Source organism: Spea bombifrons, chromosome 8 (genome assembly GCF_027358695.1).
Source record: "Spea bombifrons isolate aSpeBom1 chromosome 8, aSpeBom1.2.pri, whole genome shotgun sequence".
Taxonomy (NCBI): domain Eukaryota; kingdom Metazoa; phylum Chordata; class Amphibia; order Anura; family Pelobatidae; genus Spea; species Spea bombifrons.
Window position 1 is genome coordinate 23,793,805 of NC_071094.1, and position 16,526 is coordinate 23,810,330.

General features: G+C 40.1%; 1 protein-coding gene across 1 annotated transcript in view; it reads right to left on the minus strand.

Moving 5' to 3' along the window:
- Positions 1 to 16,526, minus strand: part of AR (androgen receptor) — a 117,685-nt gene that overhangs the window by 35,859 nt on the left and 65,300 nt on the right. The window lies entirely within an intron of this gene.

A 16,526-nucleotide genomic window follows, 5' to 3' on the forward strand; every position in this document is an offset into this window, starting at 1 on the left:
CAATGTTGTGGACAAACATCAGCTTAGGTAGGTATCTACTGCCTAATGATAGCGTTTTATTTTCATTTATTGTTACTTATAATACAGATTTATTAGATGTTGAGAGGTATTTTTGGGGGCATACTGACACCACCTCTATGGTCCCTGAGCAAAAATATTTCATGGACCCTATCATCCAGGTGGCTTGGGGCCACCGGGTTTTGGTTTATGTCAGTATGAATGACCGCTCAACCTTCCCCTGATGACATATGTATAATATAGACAGACACACTCACAAGCATTTAAAGTCATGAACACATTAAATTGGATTCAAATTTGTATTACAACCAGCAGGTACAGTAAACAGAGGATACTACATTAACTTTCATTTTGTGGAGTCTGCACACAGTACACATTAAGAGACCCAACTGTTAAATAAAATGTGAATGTTTATCTGATTTCAGAAAGAATTTAATCTTTACTCTTTCTTTACTCCTTTTTCACTCCAGGATGGGATTTTTCTCTCTTTCATTTATTTAAAAAGAGCTCACAAGAGCCTTACTCATGTTCTGTACCATTATGCCTTAACGTGTATTAATGTTACTGTCCGTTTTGTACATTGAAAATGTTAATTTTATTGATAATCTTCATTCTCCCTATTGTGATAGTGCTACAATTTAGTCGGTGGTTGAGTGGAAGTGAAACAATAGGAGGGAGCTGCTTGGATTAGGATGAGTTGATAGGGACCACATCTGTAGATGTTGTTGGTCATTCAGATAGCTTGATTAGTATGATGGCTGAGAGTCTTATGAGGAAAAGTTTTATGCTTCTTGAAAAAGGTGGGTTTTCAGAGAGCTTTTAAAAGTTGTGTACGAGGGAGAAAGTCTGGTGGAATGGGTAAGGGGATTCTGATTATATATACAAAACTATAGAAGTAGAGTTTTCTTATAACACAAGCATCTATGGATTTTTATCTATTATTGGCCCTCGCCACCAGGGCCGGCCCTACAATGGAGCCGACTGGGGCAATTGCGCCAGGCGGCACTTTAGAAGGGACGGCACTTTGCCGCCCCAAGCGCTTTTTTTTTTTTTGAAGCGGAGGAGAGAGAGAAAGGGGCACCGAGTAGTTTTCGCTTACCCGCTCGGCGCCCCTCTCTCTCTCTCCTCTGCGGCGAGTCTCCCTGTTCGGTCTCGGTGCCGGCTTGTAATGCAGAGCGCCAGAAGTGACGTCAATTTCCGGCGCTCAGCATTACAAGCCGGCACCGTGGCAGAGCAGGGAGACTCGCCGCAGGACTGTTTAAAGGTAAGTACCGGGGCGGGGGGTAGATTATGGCGCCAGCAAAGTTTAAAATGCCGCGCCCCCCCCGGCGTCGGCGGGGGGGGCGGCATTTTAAACTTCGCCCCAGGCGGCGTTAAGTCTTCGGCCGGCCCTGCTCGCCACCTTGCCTAAGCTGTGATTTTCTTCAAATGCAATATGTGGACAATATATGTTTAATAGTACTCACACAATCTGACCCAGAGAAGTATATCTAAAGGCAGACTGAAAAGGTATAGTATTTCTCACACGTTATGGCACTTGTCAGCATGTGGTTAGTTAAGCAATAAACCAGTAACCAACCTTATGCGGACTAGTCTCATTAAGGACAAAACAGCTGTCCAAGAATGGTGATCTGGTTTCTGCATCTCTGTCTCAGGCATTGTTAAAAAGCTCTTAAGCACAGCAGGCATGATCTCTAAGGGATCCATGTATAAAGTTGACTTACAGGCAAAAAGAGGTGATCATTTCAACGCTAGACCCTTGTATGTATATATTTATATATATATATATATATATATATATATTTATAATTATGTGTGTATATATTTTATATATTTTCTTTATATTTTTGGAAATAAGGCATAATAAGTACTTTGTAGAGGGAAATATAATTAAATTAAATATGTGGAGATGTACTGGAGCCACAATTAAACAAATCACATAGATTGTCTCATACTGGAAACGGTGAGCTGAGCATTTTAGCCACAGGGAGCTGATATACCATGCTGCTTTTTAGATGTTATAATAATGAATGCATTCCATCCTGTAATAAATATTGACTGGATTTGGCAGTAATCACTACTAGAAGCCCTACTGACCTTTTATTTAAAGCAATGTTCGCTTCAGCTGCCTGCCTTGTGTAATAGTAAAAATAGGTGGCCACTGTCTAATGAGAAACCAGTCACCAGTGAAGAAGGGTAAGGCATTTTAATCATGGTAATATATTTCTGTAAAGTTTTTTTACACAAATAATATGTTATGGCGAGGGAAAAAAAAGTGGGCTTTTCTTTAAAGGCTGTCTAGTACAGCTACAAATGAAAACTATGTGTGTAAAATGATGCCAAAGCAGGACATTCCATGAGCAGAACACGCAGGGAGGTGACACTCGTGCACACTTAACATGGGAAAAGCAAGATGTGACACCATGCTGCCACCCACATATGGTGTTCTGGGACTGTGTAAAGTGGTAAGTAAGAGATAAGACCATATTGATGGATTTATACAAATCTGCATGAAGAACTTAGGTATTAAGGGTTACTAGATTTAATATTTTTCTAATTAATTTAGAATCGACTGTTTGTGTTTTATAAAACAGTACCTTATACCAGTGCCTTTGAGGTTTAGCGCTGCATAGACCCGACCTGCTTATTATTAAATGCAATACACAGAACAATGTTATAAGCTCCCTATTATGCTGAAATATTTATTTTTCTTGTTTCTTTTTACTCTAATCTTGCCAAATGCTACAAGCCTCTTGCACTGAAGAATAAAGAAAAGAACAATAAAATAAATATATTGGAGAAGAGAAACTGGCTTATCCATAACAGCCCATAAAATAAGTATAAGCTAGACATTTTATTTTCTCATTTTGGATTCAAAATCCTGGCACAATAAGACTTGTCCTTTTACTTACAGGTTAACCAGTTTAGTAGCACGACAGCCAACACGCTAGAGAACGAATAACAAGCAGATTAAGTGTTCATATTTAGTTTGAACAATTAGAGATAGCTGTGTTAGTCCAACAAAAAGGTGTTATTTTAAATTGCAGTACCCTTTTTTTAATTTTTAATACTGGACTAACATTCCATTTTAAGGTCCAGCCTTCAAGAGCGTCAACCTCCCTTTATCAAGTCAAAAGCAATACTAACCACAAAACATCTAAGTAAGACATGGGCAGCAGTAAGGGAGGTAAGGGGAATGATAGACTGATCACTTACAGCTCACAGCAGTTTAAGGTGTTCATAAATTACTTTAGCCAGTGTGAGATTTGTAGGACTGAGGGTGATAATGGCATTGTAAAAACTCATGCATATATCTTTAGGCAAAGTAATGTTAAATAAGGAGAATGCATACATTAGAATAAAAGTAAATGTCATATAAAGTTCTGGTAATCTAACAATACATTACACTACAATGTGAATATCACTACATGCATCCCATAAGTGGCTACCCCTCCGAATTCTTCTCACACTGGCTAAACTAATGTACGGCCAATTTAAATTAAAGTGACCTATAACTGCAATCACTATCATTACCCTTAAATCCTGTACTGCTGTCCATGACTTACTGGTTAGTATTACTTTTGACTTGATAAAGGCAGGTTGGTACACTTGAAAGGTTGTCCTTAAAATAGAATGTTGGTGCAATAAAAAGGTATTTTAAATTGCAGTTTTATTACGTTTTGTTCAAGGAGGTACCCACCTATCTAATAATGGTAAGATTGCTAAAAAAGGAACAATCACATTGGACAATAATGTCTATTTCTCATCAATTTCAAGAATTGACTGTGGTAGTTCCTAATTATACTACACACTCAGGGAATATCTAAACAGAATCATTTTTGGCCAGGGGCTGGCAACTCTGAGTCCAGTGGGCAATTTCAGCCAAATCACCCTGTAATATAGCTCACTAAATGTTCACTATTAATTTTTTGAAAGTAAACCAACAAAGTAAAACCATAAAGGACCCATCCACAGAGTAAATGTTGCCTCAAGTTCCTCTTCATATATTTATATATACAGTTGATACATATATTCGTTATGCCTTTTTTAATTTGCAATATATATATATATATATATATATATATACACATATATATATGTGTATATATATATATATACACACATATATATATGTATATATATATACGGTATATATATATACATATACCGTATTGGCCGGAGGTGTGGCCTATAATTGGGGTTTAGCGCAGGGGTGTGCAATTCATATCGCCCGACGCCCAGGACATGCAGTTCTGGGCACCGGGCAGGTGTTTTTTTTTTTCTCTTTCATTTAGCCCTGGATTCGAGTCCCCTGCACCGCTGCTGCTGGCACTTCCACCAGGACTTCTATGAAGGAGCCCCGGCATTAGATGAACTTCCGGTGCTCCACCATAAAAGCCCCAGCAAAAGTGTCGACAGGGGACCTGTAACCTTCTCTCTGGCAGCCGGTGAATGGCTGCCCCGGCTAGACACCAGGGAGTCTGGGGGTGCATTGGTAAGTTGGGGGGGGGGCAGAGTGGCATATCTAGGTGGGCAGAATGGTATATATAGGGGGGGGCATAAAGCATATCTGGGGAGCAGAGTGGCATATCAGGGGGGCATTTGGTTTTCCAAATTTCTGTTTATATATAACATATGCTGACTAACTGCATAATAGATACCAAAAATTTGAATTACATGTATTCCTGTTTATTTGGTAAAATACTGTTTTACCATTCCACTAATGTGTATTTTTTCTTTTAAAAATATTTTTTTCTTTAAAATAGCACCAAACTTTAAGGGTGCGGCCCATAATCGAGCCAATACGGTATATATAAAATTAGTACATTTGCTTATATAAGTAAATTGTAGAAAACATGGCCTATTGCTACTTAAATACTAGCACATAATCTGAGCCTAAAACAACACACAATATGTTTAAGTGTTTATGAAAACTGCAAAACATGTAAGTTTAGTTTGGCAAATTGGTCATTTATGTTTTAGATGGTATACTGCAAATTAGATCTGTTCTAGCAGTGGAATAATTTAACAGTAACAAAAGCTTTTACTGTGACCCCTACCATGTAGTGTGTACTCTGGTAGAGCATAAGGCTTGAGTGGGAAAGGTCTATTGAGGGTGAAATGATCTTTCAGTATCAACACAAATGGTTTATTTATAGTTACATTGCTAATGAGACTGAAATAAGACACCAGTTTTATTTTAAGTGTATGCATGTTTGCTTTTTGATGATCAACAAGATGAAAATAACTATTATTATTGTTATTATTATTAAGACTTTTGTGGATTCTGTAAGGGAAAAGGGTGAGAGACAGTTATGTATAAAGAGTGGCCCATAGCAACAAATGGCGATATTGCTAATGGCAGGCGAACCATGGCCTCATTAATAACTGCACACAGCCTTCTGTTTGACTTTTGGTCTACCTTCCTTAGGGCAAGGAACTATAAAGACCCACTTTCCATGTCATCCTTCGAAAAATAACTTGTCTGAATCACTAATTGAAGAGTTGCTCCTGTAAGGTACCAGTATAACCCATGCAAATAGGTCTAGCCCAACTTCCTTTGTCAAATATAAGACTTTTCCTATAACTATGTCTGTACTGCTGTAAACCAGGTAATCAGCTCTGACAATGTCTAGTCCAACCCAGTCCTGGAGACCGCACAGAATGAAACTTTTCTCTGAGACTAATTCTATCTAGCCTTATCTGAATCACTAATTGAAGAGCTGCTGGTTCAAATATCAAGGTTCCAGATACTGAAAGAAACCCAGAACAATCTCAATATTCTCTCATTGCTCTAACAATGCATTATATAGGGACAAAAGTTATCTTATTAGTACATAATTAACTACTTTGAAGTCGCTACAACCAACAGGTTTTTGTTTATTATGTTGCTGAGGTAGCGTGTCACTCAAACTGGCAGTGCTACTGTGAATGCGAACAATTCTGGGCATGTCCAGTATGCATTCTCCAGTGTTCCACAAACCAGAGCTAGGTGGGGCAGTGGGATAGAGTGGTCAAATCGGGACTGTGTCGCAAAAATGGAAAGACCTACACTTTTCTTGGTGTTCCAATTAAACATTTTAAGAGATATCCTGTTTGAGGATGCCACTTTAAGTCTGAAAGATGAAAATGTCCTGAACCCAGATTCCATAAATAACACTTTTTTTCTGTTTTAGAAAAAGCAATTGCATATCTGCAAACAGTCTGAGGAAAAGGCATATACCGTATTGGCTCGAATATAGGCCGCACTTTTTTCCCCCACTTTAAGTTTTTAAAGTGGGGGTGCGGCCTATATTCGGGGTCTAGCGCCCGACGCCCGGGACATGCAGTCCCGGGCGCCGGGCAGGCAGCGGGGTTAAGATACAGATCCCCCGCAGCGGTGCAGGGGACCTGCATCCTTCTCCTCGATACGCTCAGACAGCCTCCCCTGCCGGCACTTCCCACGGGGGGGGGGTGCCGGCACGGGAGGTTATCTAAGCGTTTTACCTCTGCCCACCCCCGACTTACCGGAGCAGACTCCCGGGTGTCTTGCGGGGCCGGCGGGAGACATCTACGCAATACGCGTATGCAACTTCCGGTACCGGAAGTTGCATACGCGTATTGCGTAGATGTCCCTCGCCGGCCCCGCAAGACACCCGGGAGTCTGCTCCGGTAAGTCGAGGAGGGGGGGCAGAGGAGGACAGCGGCAGCGTATCGCGGGGAGGGAGGACAGCAGCAGCGGATCGCGGGGAGGGAGGACAGCGGCAGCGGATCGCGGGGAGGGAGGACAGCGGCAGCGGATCGCGGGGAGGGAGGACAGCGGCAGCGGATCGCGGGGAGGGAGGACAGCGGCAGCGGATCGCGGGGAGGGAGGACAGCGGCAGGGTATCGCGGGGAGGGAGGACAGCGGCAGCGTATCGCGGGGAGGGAGGACAGCGGCAGCGGATCTCGGGGAGGGAGGACAGTGGCAGCATGTTTTTTTTGGTGCTTTTTTAAAGAAAAAAAACTTTTTCTTTAAAAAAGCACCAAACTTTTAGGGTGCGGCCTATATACGGGGGCGGCCTATATCCGAGCCAATACGGTATATTTTTTCTCCTCAGCATTAAACAAAATCCCTGGATACTAAGAGGAAGGGCTGCATGACTGGGCCTAGATTCACAGCAAACCTGCCAGGTTAGGATTTAAGGAGTTTGGGAGGGGGGCATCGTATAGGATTGCTCGGCCTATTGGGTGGGGTTTGGGTGGCTACTTAGACCAGCATTGTAAATCGGTGAATCCCCGCCCTCCCTCCCCCTTTTTTTGTTCACCTTTCTTTATTTGACTGTGGTGTTCGGCGGTTTTTAGAGATAGGTATGCTATGTTTAAAATGTTATACCAACATTTTATGTTCATTGTATTTTCTCCACGGGTTCAGTCCCTGGGGGATCTTTCGCTAAATAACAAAACATTATTTAGCGATGGTTATGGTTTTACATGTTATTTGATGGCATAACCTATCTCATATTTTCTTAAATTTATTTCTTGCATTTGTCACAGTAATAAAGCGCTGTGGCCTTACACTTTCCAACAACCTCAAGTCTCTTGTGTCTTTTTTAAGTTTTGGGTTTACGCTGTATGTTAATATATAGTGCCCAAGTCAAGGTGCTGTTACACAAAATATTATTTACGTTTTCTAGAACGTTAAGCAAATAAACCTTAGCAGATCTGTCATCCTTTCCTCTTGGCTCTGCATATTGAAGTACTGACAGTTCAGTACTCCCATTGAAATCAGCACTGGAGCTGACTGGCATTAAGTATATCACGTTAGCAGATACGTTTGGCCAAAGATATCTCATGCACGGGAACTTGCTCGAGAAAGGGAAAGGGGCAAATACATTTGAATGAGGCATAACTTTACTTGATTAAAGAATTATTTCTGGGAAATTCATAAAAGTACTAATTAATAGGTGATGTGTCTAATTCTACAAACACATCCAAATACACAAAAGACTTTATAGATGTTATTTACCAAAAAAATCACTGCATTTAGTTACAAAAGTGTTAAAAGCGGCAGAATCTATGGAAGAGTGCCCTTAAATAATTTCTCACAGGCCCACATACCAATGCTGTGAAGTTCACTTTCAAATTAAGTTTTGCTGCATCAGAATAACTTTTTCTCATAGTATTAAACTTAAGGAATGGCTAGCCAGGAAAGGAAAAAGAGCCAGCTGTCCCCCTCTCAGAAACCCCAATCAAGCTGAGATTAATGTGGCAATGTGGTTCCCATATTGCTTAAAACATTTTATGAGGTCTTGGATCTCTTGTTCTTGAGTAAATATTCCATACATGACATTTGTAATTATCGTTCCCAGCCTTAACAGAGGAATTAGTTGTTAGGAACAGCACCTTATCTCTTTCCATGTGTGCCGAAATCTATATTTTTGTATCAGATGTGCTAGATGTTAAAAATCAACCTTGCTGATATATTAAATGGCGATATAGAATACGTGTCACATGCATAAAACATGTTTCAGTGTTCGATTTCTTTGGTGAGATTTGAGGCAAATGTTCATCAAGGTGAACAAACTGAAAAAAATGCACAGATATAATCATCTAATATTATGAATAATATACCCTAGATGTAGAACTAAAGTTGATTAAATAAGTGTATATTAATCCCTTAAGGACCGGGCTCATTTTTTCTTTTTGTACCCTGTGGGACCGAGGCTGTTTTAACACTTTTGTGGTGCTTGTGTTCAGCTGTAATTTTCTCCTCACCCATTTAGTGTACCCACACGTTATATATTGTTTTTTTCAGGGCAAGATGGGCTTTCTTCAGATATCATATGTTTTGATCATATCATCTTATTTACTATAAAAAAATTAAAAAAAAACATGGTGAAAATTTGAAAAAAAAACACCTTTTATGACTTTTCTTTGAAAAATCTTTTACTCACCTATAAAAAAAAAAAACTAGCTAAATAGATCGTACTATTTGTCCTGAGTTTAGAAATACCCAATGGTTTTATGTTTTTTTGCTGTTTTTTGTAAATTATTGGGCAATAAGTACAAGTAGCATTTTATGATTTCCAAACCTTTTTTTCCAAATCTGGCCATTCTGCCTCCATCTCCTTTTTGGAAAATCTTTGAAGCCGGTTAACTCACTTAATCCCCATCAAACCATATATTTTTGAAAAATAGACACCCCAGGGTATTTCAAATGCTGGTATTTTAACCCTTTCCATGCACTAATTATACAACCACACTTTGTCAAACTTTGTAATAGTAATTTTTTGTTTCACACAAATTGTAATTTAGTTATGAATATAAAGGTCCTGGTATATGTCACTGTCAAACAACACTCCAATACGTGTTCAGCAACATCTCCTGAGTATGGTTATACCCCACATGCATAGGTTTGTCAGATTGTTTGGCTAGTAAAAGGCTACTTTTGGGACATGCGTAATTTAGGTGGTCATTTGGTCATCCTGCCTCTATCTCCTCTTCGGAACATCTTTGAAGCCGACTACTTCAATTTACCCCATCAAACCATATATTTTTGAAAACTAGACACCACAAAGTATTTCAAATGCTGGTATTTAAACCCTTTTATGCATGAGATTCTACCACCTGCCTTTCCCAAAATTTAATTTTGTATTTTTTTTCCACACAAATCCCACTTCAGGAATGAATTCATAGCTCCTGGTATGCGTCACTATCAAACAACCCCCCAATGTGTGTTCAGCAACATCTCCCAAGTGCAGTGATACCCCACATGCATGGGTTTGTCGGGTTTTTTGAGATTTAAAATCCCACATTTGGGAAGTGTGCTTTTTTTAGGTCAGTCTGTACCTATGCCCTATCTTTGAGCCCGGCCACTCCAATTTACCCCATCAAGCCATTTTTAATTAAATTAGACACCCCTTGGTTATTTGAAGTGCTTTTATTTTAACTCTTTCTATGTTGAGATTTTTTTTCAGAAATTTTAGCACTTGCTCAAATTAATAAATTTTATTTTTATTTATTTTACACATTTTGCTGGTACTGGATGGTTCCTCTGCATAATTATTTTTAAATGTTAGCACATTTTTTTTTCCATATATATATATATTTTTAATATTTTACTAATCACATTGTGATTAGAAAGCTGGGCTCCATTGACTTGCATGGTTGAATGCAGTACCTGTATTCAACCTGCAAGTGGAGCCAGAGTTCTCTAGAGGGTCTGGAGACCATCTAGCGAACTTTTTCATCTTTATTATTTTTTTTACAGGGCGGCCGCCATCTTGCGGATGGCGAAGATCACTTGCAGCGGCAGCTGTGACTGCTCTCCGGAGTGGTCACAGCCCGTCCTGACATCGAGGCATTACAGCAACGCCGTTTAAGCGAAGAAAGTGATCGTTTATCACTTTCTAAGCTTATTTAATTTTTTGACGGTTCAGGACCGTCAAAGGTCGTTAAGTGACCTTTTTTTCTGTGACGGTCCTGAACCGGCAAAGGTCATTAAGGGGCTAACACATCAAGTTTCACATGTGGGCAACATGCACCCAGTCTCTGTGTCTTAAAATATACACTATATGGACAAAAATATTGGGACACACCTCTTAATTATTGAATTCAGGTGTTTCAATCAGACCTGCTGCCACAGGTGTATAAAATCAAGCACCTAGCCATGCAGTCTACATTTACAAACATTTGTAAAAAAAAATGGGTTGTTCTAAAGAGCTTAGTGAATTCAAACGTGGTACTGTGATAGGATGCCACCTTTGTGAAATTCCATCCCTGCTGGATATTCCACGGTCAACAGTAACTGGTATTTTTGTAAAGGAGTTTAGGAACAGCAGCTACTCAACCACGAAGTGGAAGACCACAAAGAGAGGTTACAGAGTCGCCAACGCTCTGCTGATTCCATGGCTGAAGAGTTCCAAACTTCCACTGACATTAATATCAGCACAAACATTGTGCGGCGGGAGCTTTATTGAATGGGTTTCAATGGCTGAGCAGCTGCATGGAAGACTCACATAACCAAGTACAATGCCAAGCGTTGTGTAAAGCATGCAGCCACTGGACTCTTGTGATTTGTGGGTGACGAATCACTCTTCTCTGATTCTCGCGGCAGTTTGAATTTGAGTCTAGGTTTGTTAGATGCCAGGAGAATGTTACCTGTCTGACTGCATTGTGCCAACTGTAAAGTTTGATGGTGGTGAGATAATGGTATGGGACTGTTTTTCAGAGGTAGGGTTAGGCCCCCTTTCTTCCAGTGAAGGGAAATCTTAATGCTTCAGCATACCAACACATTTAGGCAATGCTATGTTTCCAACTGTTTGGGGAATGCTCTTTTCTGTTCCAGCATGCCGGTGCCCCATTGCACAAAGCAAGGTCCATGAAGACATGGGTGGATGAGTTTGGTGTGGAAGAACTTGACTGACCCACACTGAGCCCTGACCTCAACCTTGTTGAATACCTTTGGATGAACTGGAATGGAGATTGCGAGCTAGGACAGCTCTACTGGATGAATGGGCAAAAAATCCCACAAAAACACTGCAAAATCTTGTGGAAAGCCTTCCCAGGAGAGTGAAAGCTGTTATAGCTGCCAACTACATGTTAATCTTAATGTCTATGTATTTAGAATGTAATATCATAAAAGGGGTGTAAGGGCTGTGTATATGTGTATGTAAGCTGGTGTGTGTGTATGGGTAGTGTGTGTAAGAGCAATGTATGTATTTGTAAGCTGGTGTGTGTATATGTGTGTGTAAAGGCAGAATATGACGTCATATTCCGGCGCTCAGCAGTGAAGCAGCGCGGTGCACGCTGCTTCACTGCCGAGCGCAGGAATATGACGTCATATTCTGGCGCTCAGCATGACATGCCGGCACTGCAACCAAGCTAGAGGCCTCCCAGAGGAGACGGAGGCAGAGCAGGGAGACAGAGGACTTTCACTCTCCCCGCAGGACTTCTGTAAGGTAAGTGAACTACAAAGAGGGGAAGGGTAGATAACAGGGATGGAGGGAGAGGGGGTAGATAATGAAAAGGGAGGGGGAGGGGGATAGATAGTGAGAAGGGAGGGAGAGGGGGTAGATAGTGAGAAAGGGGGAGAGGGGGTAATAAAAATATTGAAATAAAGAGTGAGATTGAGTGAGAGAATAAATGAATTAGTGTGTGGATAAATTGTGCGAATGAGGGAGAGAATTAATGAATTAATGTGTGGATGAATTGTCTGAATGAGGGAGAGTATTAATTAGTGTGTGGATGAATTGTCTGAATGAGGGAGAGAATAAATGATTATGTGAATGAATTATGTGAATGAAAGTGTGAATTAGTGAGTGACTGTAAAAGTATTTGTGTGTATCATAGATGTGGAAAGGCAAAGATGGCACAAGAAGGGTGCTTGAGCCTTGGGGACCAATATGGCAAAAGCAGGGTGTTTATGGGACAAAGATGACATAGGACGGACTGTTTGGGGACAAAGTTGACTCATGCTGGACTGTTTGGGGACAAAGATCGCAAGTCTGATGTGTGTTATCTGGGTGCTGGTCAGGTTCTATGTGGGCAGTGTGGACACCAGGGCTGGCTTTGGGGTGTACAACCTGTGATCTATGCCTGTAATTTAGGGGGTTTTATCTATACCTTTTTTTTTCTGAGTTCTGCAGTGCTGTTTCCATGTTTACATGTGATTTCCAGTTGATCTATACCTGCAATGCTGGGCTTGTGTGTTCTGTTAATCTAGACCTGCAATGCTATGTTTCCATTCATTGTTATTGTATACCTACAAACACAGGATTTGCTTGTCTGATTCTATGACTTCAGTGCTGAGTTCACATGTGAATTTCAATTGATCTATACATGCAAAGCTTGGTTTGTGTGTTACTGTGTTGATCTATCCCTGCTATGCGATGTTTCCATACATTATTTAAGTATGTAGTTATGTAGGTTTGAATGTCTTATTCCGTTGATCTATACATGCAAGTGCTGTTTTTTGTGTTGTGTATTTGTTCTATACCTATTTTGTGGTACAGGAGAGGAGGGAGTGATATATGTCCTGATGAAAGTCAGTAATGACTGAAACGTCGACTTGACTTTGAATAAAATGAAATTGTCAATTTAAAGACCTGGAGTGCTGACCATCTTTTTGAAAGTGTTTTATAGGGAAACTGCTGGTTACTAGCACCGGGCTTGGAATATTTGGAATGGTGTGCAATGGACTCTGTGAGTAAATATATATATATATATATATATATATATATATATATATATATATATATAATGACAGCAGGGGCTAATATTAATAAATATCGGCAGCAGGGGCTAATATTTATATATATTTATACATACTGGCAGCAGGGGCTAATATTACAGAAACTGCCAGTTCAGCTGTTATTTTGAAGTCAAATTTCAAAGAGATAAGTACATATTATGTAGTTAAAAATGCATGTCTAACGCATATATATATATATATATCTCCTGTCTTTAAAAGCACAACACAAATATATTTTTAATGATCTAATTCAATGAACAGACAGGCAAAGACAGTTCCTTATTTCAGTGATCAGTGAAAAAAAAAGACTTGACTGTCCCTTTAAGAGTCTCCTTCAGTCCTTCTGCTAGATCATCATAAATATAATTTTATACATTACTCTCCATAAAGTCCAGTAATACCTTTTACCTGCAATACTTGTTTTCTTGTAATGGGTGATTGACAGGCACAAGGTAAGACTGTTGTCATGTCAGACAGCATAAAGTAGCACATGATATCACATAATAAGGCATGTTAACACAGCAGATAATATGGTATCACAGGACAGATTATCGCAGCTCTGAAGGCTGGGGCATATGATCTCACAGGGCAGCACATACTAGCACATGATCTCTCAGTGCTGCACTGCCACATTCATTCCAATGCCACGCTAAATTATTCACAATTTAATAAACGTTAGAATGGCAGTAGTAAAAGAGGATGACATAATCATGGAAAGAGTGGGGGTTGGTATCCAGGGGTTAATTTCTGAAAAGTAGAAAGGGTAGCATTGAAGGTATCTGGGAACTGTTGGGTCTCATGAACATTTCTGAAATGTTTGTGTCCCAGTTGCATACTTAGGGGAGGGCAGGGGTTTGTGGTCCGCCCACGGTGCCTCTCATAAGGGACTGCCACCAGTGCCGGCCCCTGGTGTTCGACCTCTCCTATACTGCCCATCAAGGCCGGTTGAGAAGATCATGGATCTCCCTCTACAACCTCTGGCCCAAAATAAAGGGAGTGTGAGGTCTGTTGATACAGGCCTTCAAACTGCTCCTCCCTCGCGATGAGTTATTTTAAATGCTACTCACTTTCCCCACAGACTTTTATTAGTCAGAGGGTTTATTTAAATTGTATTGCATAGCTACCAACACTCCTGAATTCCCCAGTATATACAGTACTGGCTGTCATTCGACCGGGAAATTGCCCTGTGTATTGGTGATTGCTGACAGCTTTTACAATTTACTGAAACAGGAATTGTGAACGACTAAAGAAGTGTGCTCTGTGAGTGAAACATTTCCTGGTACCATGACACCAGCCATATTGCCTCACTTCACACCACATATATTGAGGGAGAAGTTGCTGTGATGTAACACATGTCGAATGTTCTAGTGTGGGACCCTGGGAAGTTTGCAAACATGCGGTTGTTTTCCACAAGACAATAGGATAAAGACTTTTTGTGTTTGGGCTAAGATAATAGAGCTAAAACACATACAGCAAATATGATGATAAACTGATGTGAAAATTATAATTGCTTTGAAACACAAAACAACACAATATTTGTAAAAGCTATTTTAAAGGGGAACTTCCATCATTTGTTAATGCTGTTCTAGCTGTTATCTTAGCCCAATCCACAAGACATGACAAACTAACAAACTGTCTTGTTTTAAATATTAAAAAAGATCTTAATAACCTAGACACTGACACTTGGACTAATGAAAGTCTGTGGTAATAAGGATTTCATTGGACAAACAAGACTTCTTTAGTGCTGCCATGAAGAGTTAGCTCATTGTGTGCTGTTTTTGAGCAGGGGAAGTCTCCCAAAATATCACCCCTGTCTACAATGGTAGAGAAGCTCATGGAAAGCTCACAAAATAAAATAATATACATTTTTCATCAGGGCTAACCTACATTACTGTATCTAGCACTGTACTGAATGATCACAAATACTATTATTAATAAATATGGTGGGGATTACCCTTTAAGTTTAAACATGCCTGCGTAGAAAATTACAGCTAAAGGCCGAGGCAAGCAGCAGACTAGATTTAGGTGGCTTTTCCACCATTTCTTCTCAAGGTGTAGGATTGGGACTACATGGTATTTAAATATATAGCTATATTCAATTTAAAACATTCATGAAAAACATCAAACCACATGTTGTATTTGCTACCGTATTAATTAACCTTCACTTATGATCTTAAAATGGCATTTTTATAAGACTCTGAAAGCTTAACCATCCCAGGATACACATTTACAAAGTACAGTTAATTTTTGCTCAATATACACTTTTGATAGTGGAGTGTAAGGGACTGGCCCAATGCCAAAGTGATATTTGCAATGAGGTATGACACGCTGGAGAGATTTACGACCAGCATGAGAAGCTCTTAATTCCTTATACCAGTTAATAAAGCCATATTTTCCTTCTGTGAGAAAAGCTGAAAACCAGCCTGGCCTTAGTGGGGCTTGGTGTATCAGGGTTGGAGAAAGGGTTATATTTCCCTGCATCTTCCAATATGTTGGTTTTTTTTACATTGAAATGTGTGTAACAGATATACACAAACAACTTTTGTCCTGCGACTGGAAAATTGCATAGAAATCACAGACGAAGTATGAGTTGAGTGCTTATTTAAGTCTGTGGGCGTTCTTTGATGAGAATGGGAAGGGACTGTGTCTAGTAGGGTACAAATAAATGACTGATAGGTAGAAGCAGACAAAAATGAGTGGGGGTTCTCATTGATGGTTATGGCTGTAGAAAAGGGATATATCAGTGGCCGAAATATATCGGTCGAAAAGGGCTTTATCTGCAAAATGCTGAAATAAAAAAAAACGGCCGAAAATAATTGTCCGCAGGGGCTGGGCTGCTTACCTGCGCGTTGGTCGCACACTGTGCTAGCAGCGTCTCTTGTACCGGTCAGGAAAAGCAACCCAGCGGAGTCATGTGAATGCAAATCACATGACTCTGTTCCGTTCCTTCTTCCCCTGAGGGCAGGGCCAGAGAAGTTGTTCAAGAGGAAGCAGCAGGGCCCCTGTAGTAGTCTACAAGTGAGAGATCTGCAGTTCAAGTAAGGGGGTGGGGGAGGGTGTATGAGCAAGTATGTGTGATTAAGGGAATTAACGAGTATCTGTTTGAGTATATGAGTGTGTGGGGGGGTGGCATAGGGAGCCTGTAACACTCCTATCATGTCCAGGTTTCAGCATGTGCTGGCTGTCTGGGCATGATAGGAGTGTGATTGCTGTTAGACATTATATATATATATATATATAGTTATTGATTTTTTTTTGGTGTGTTAACCATTTTTATTAAAAGTAAGTAACAAAC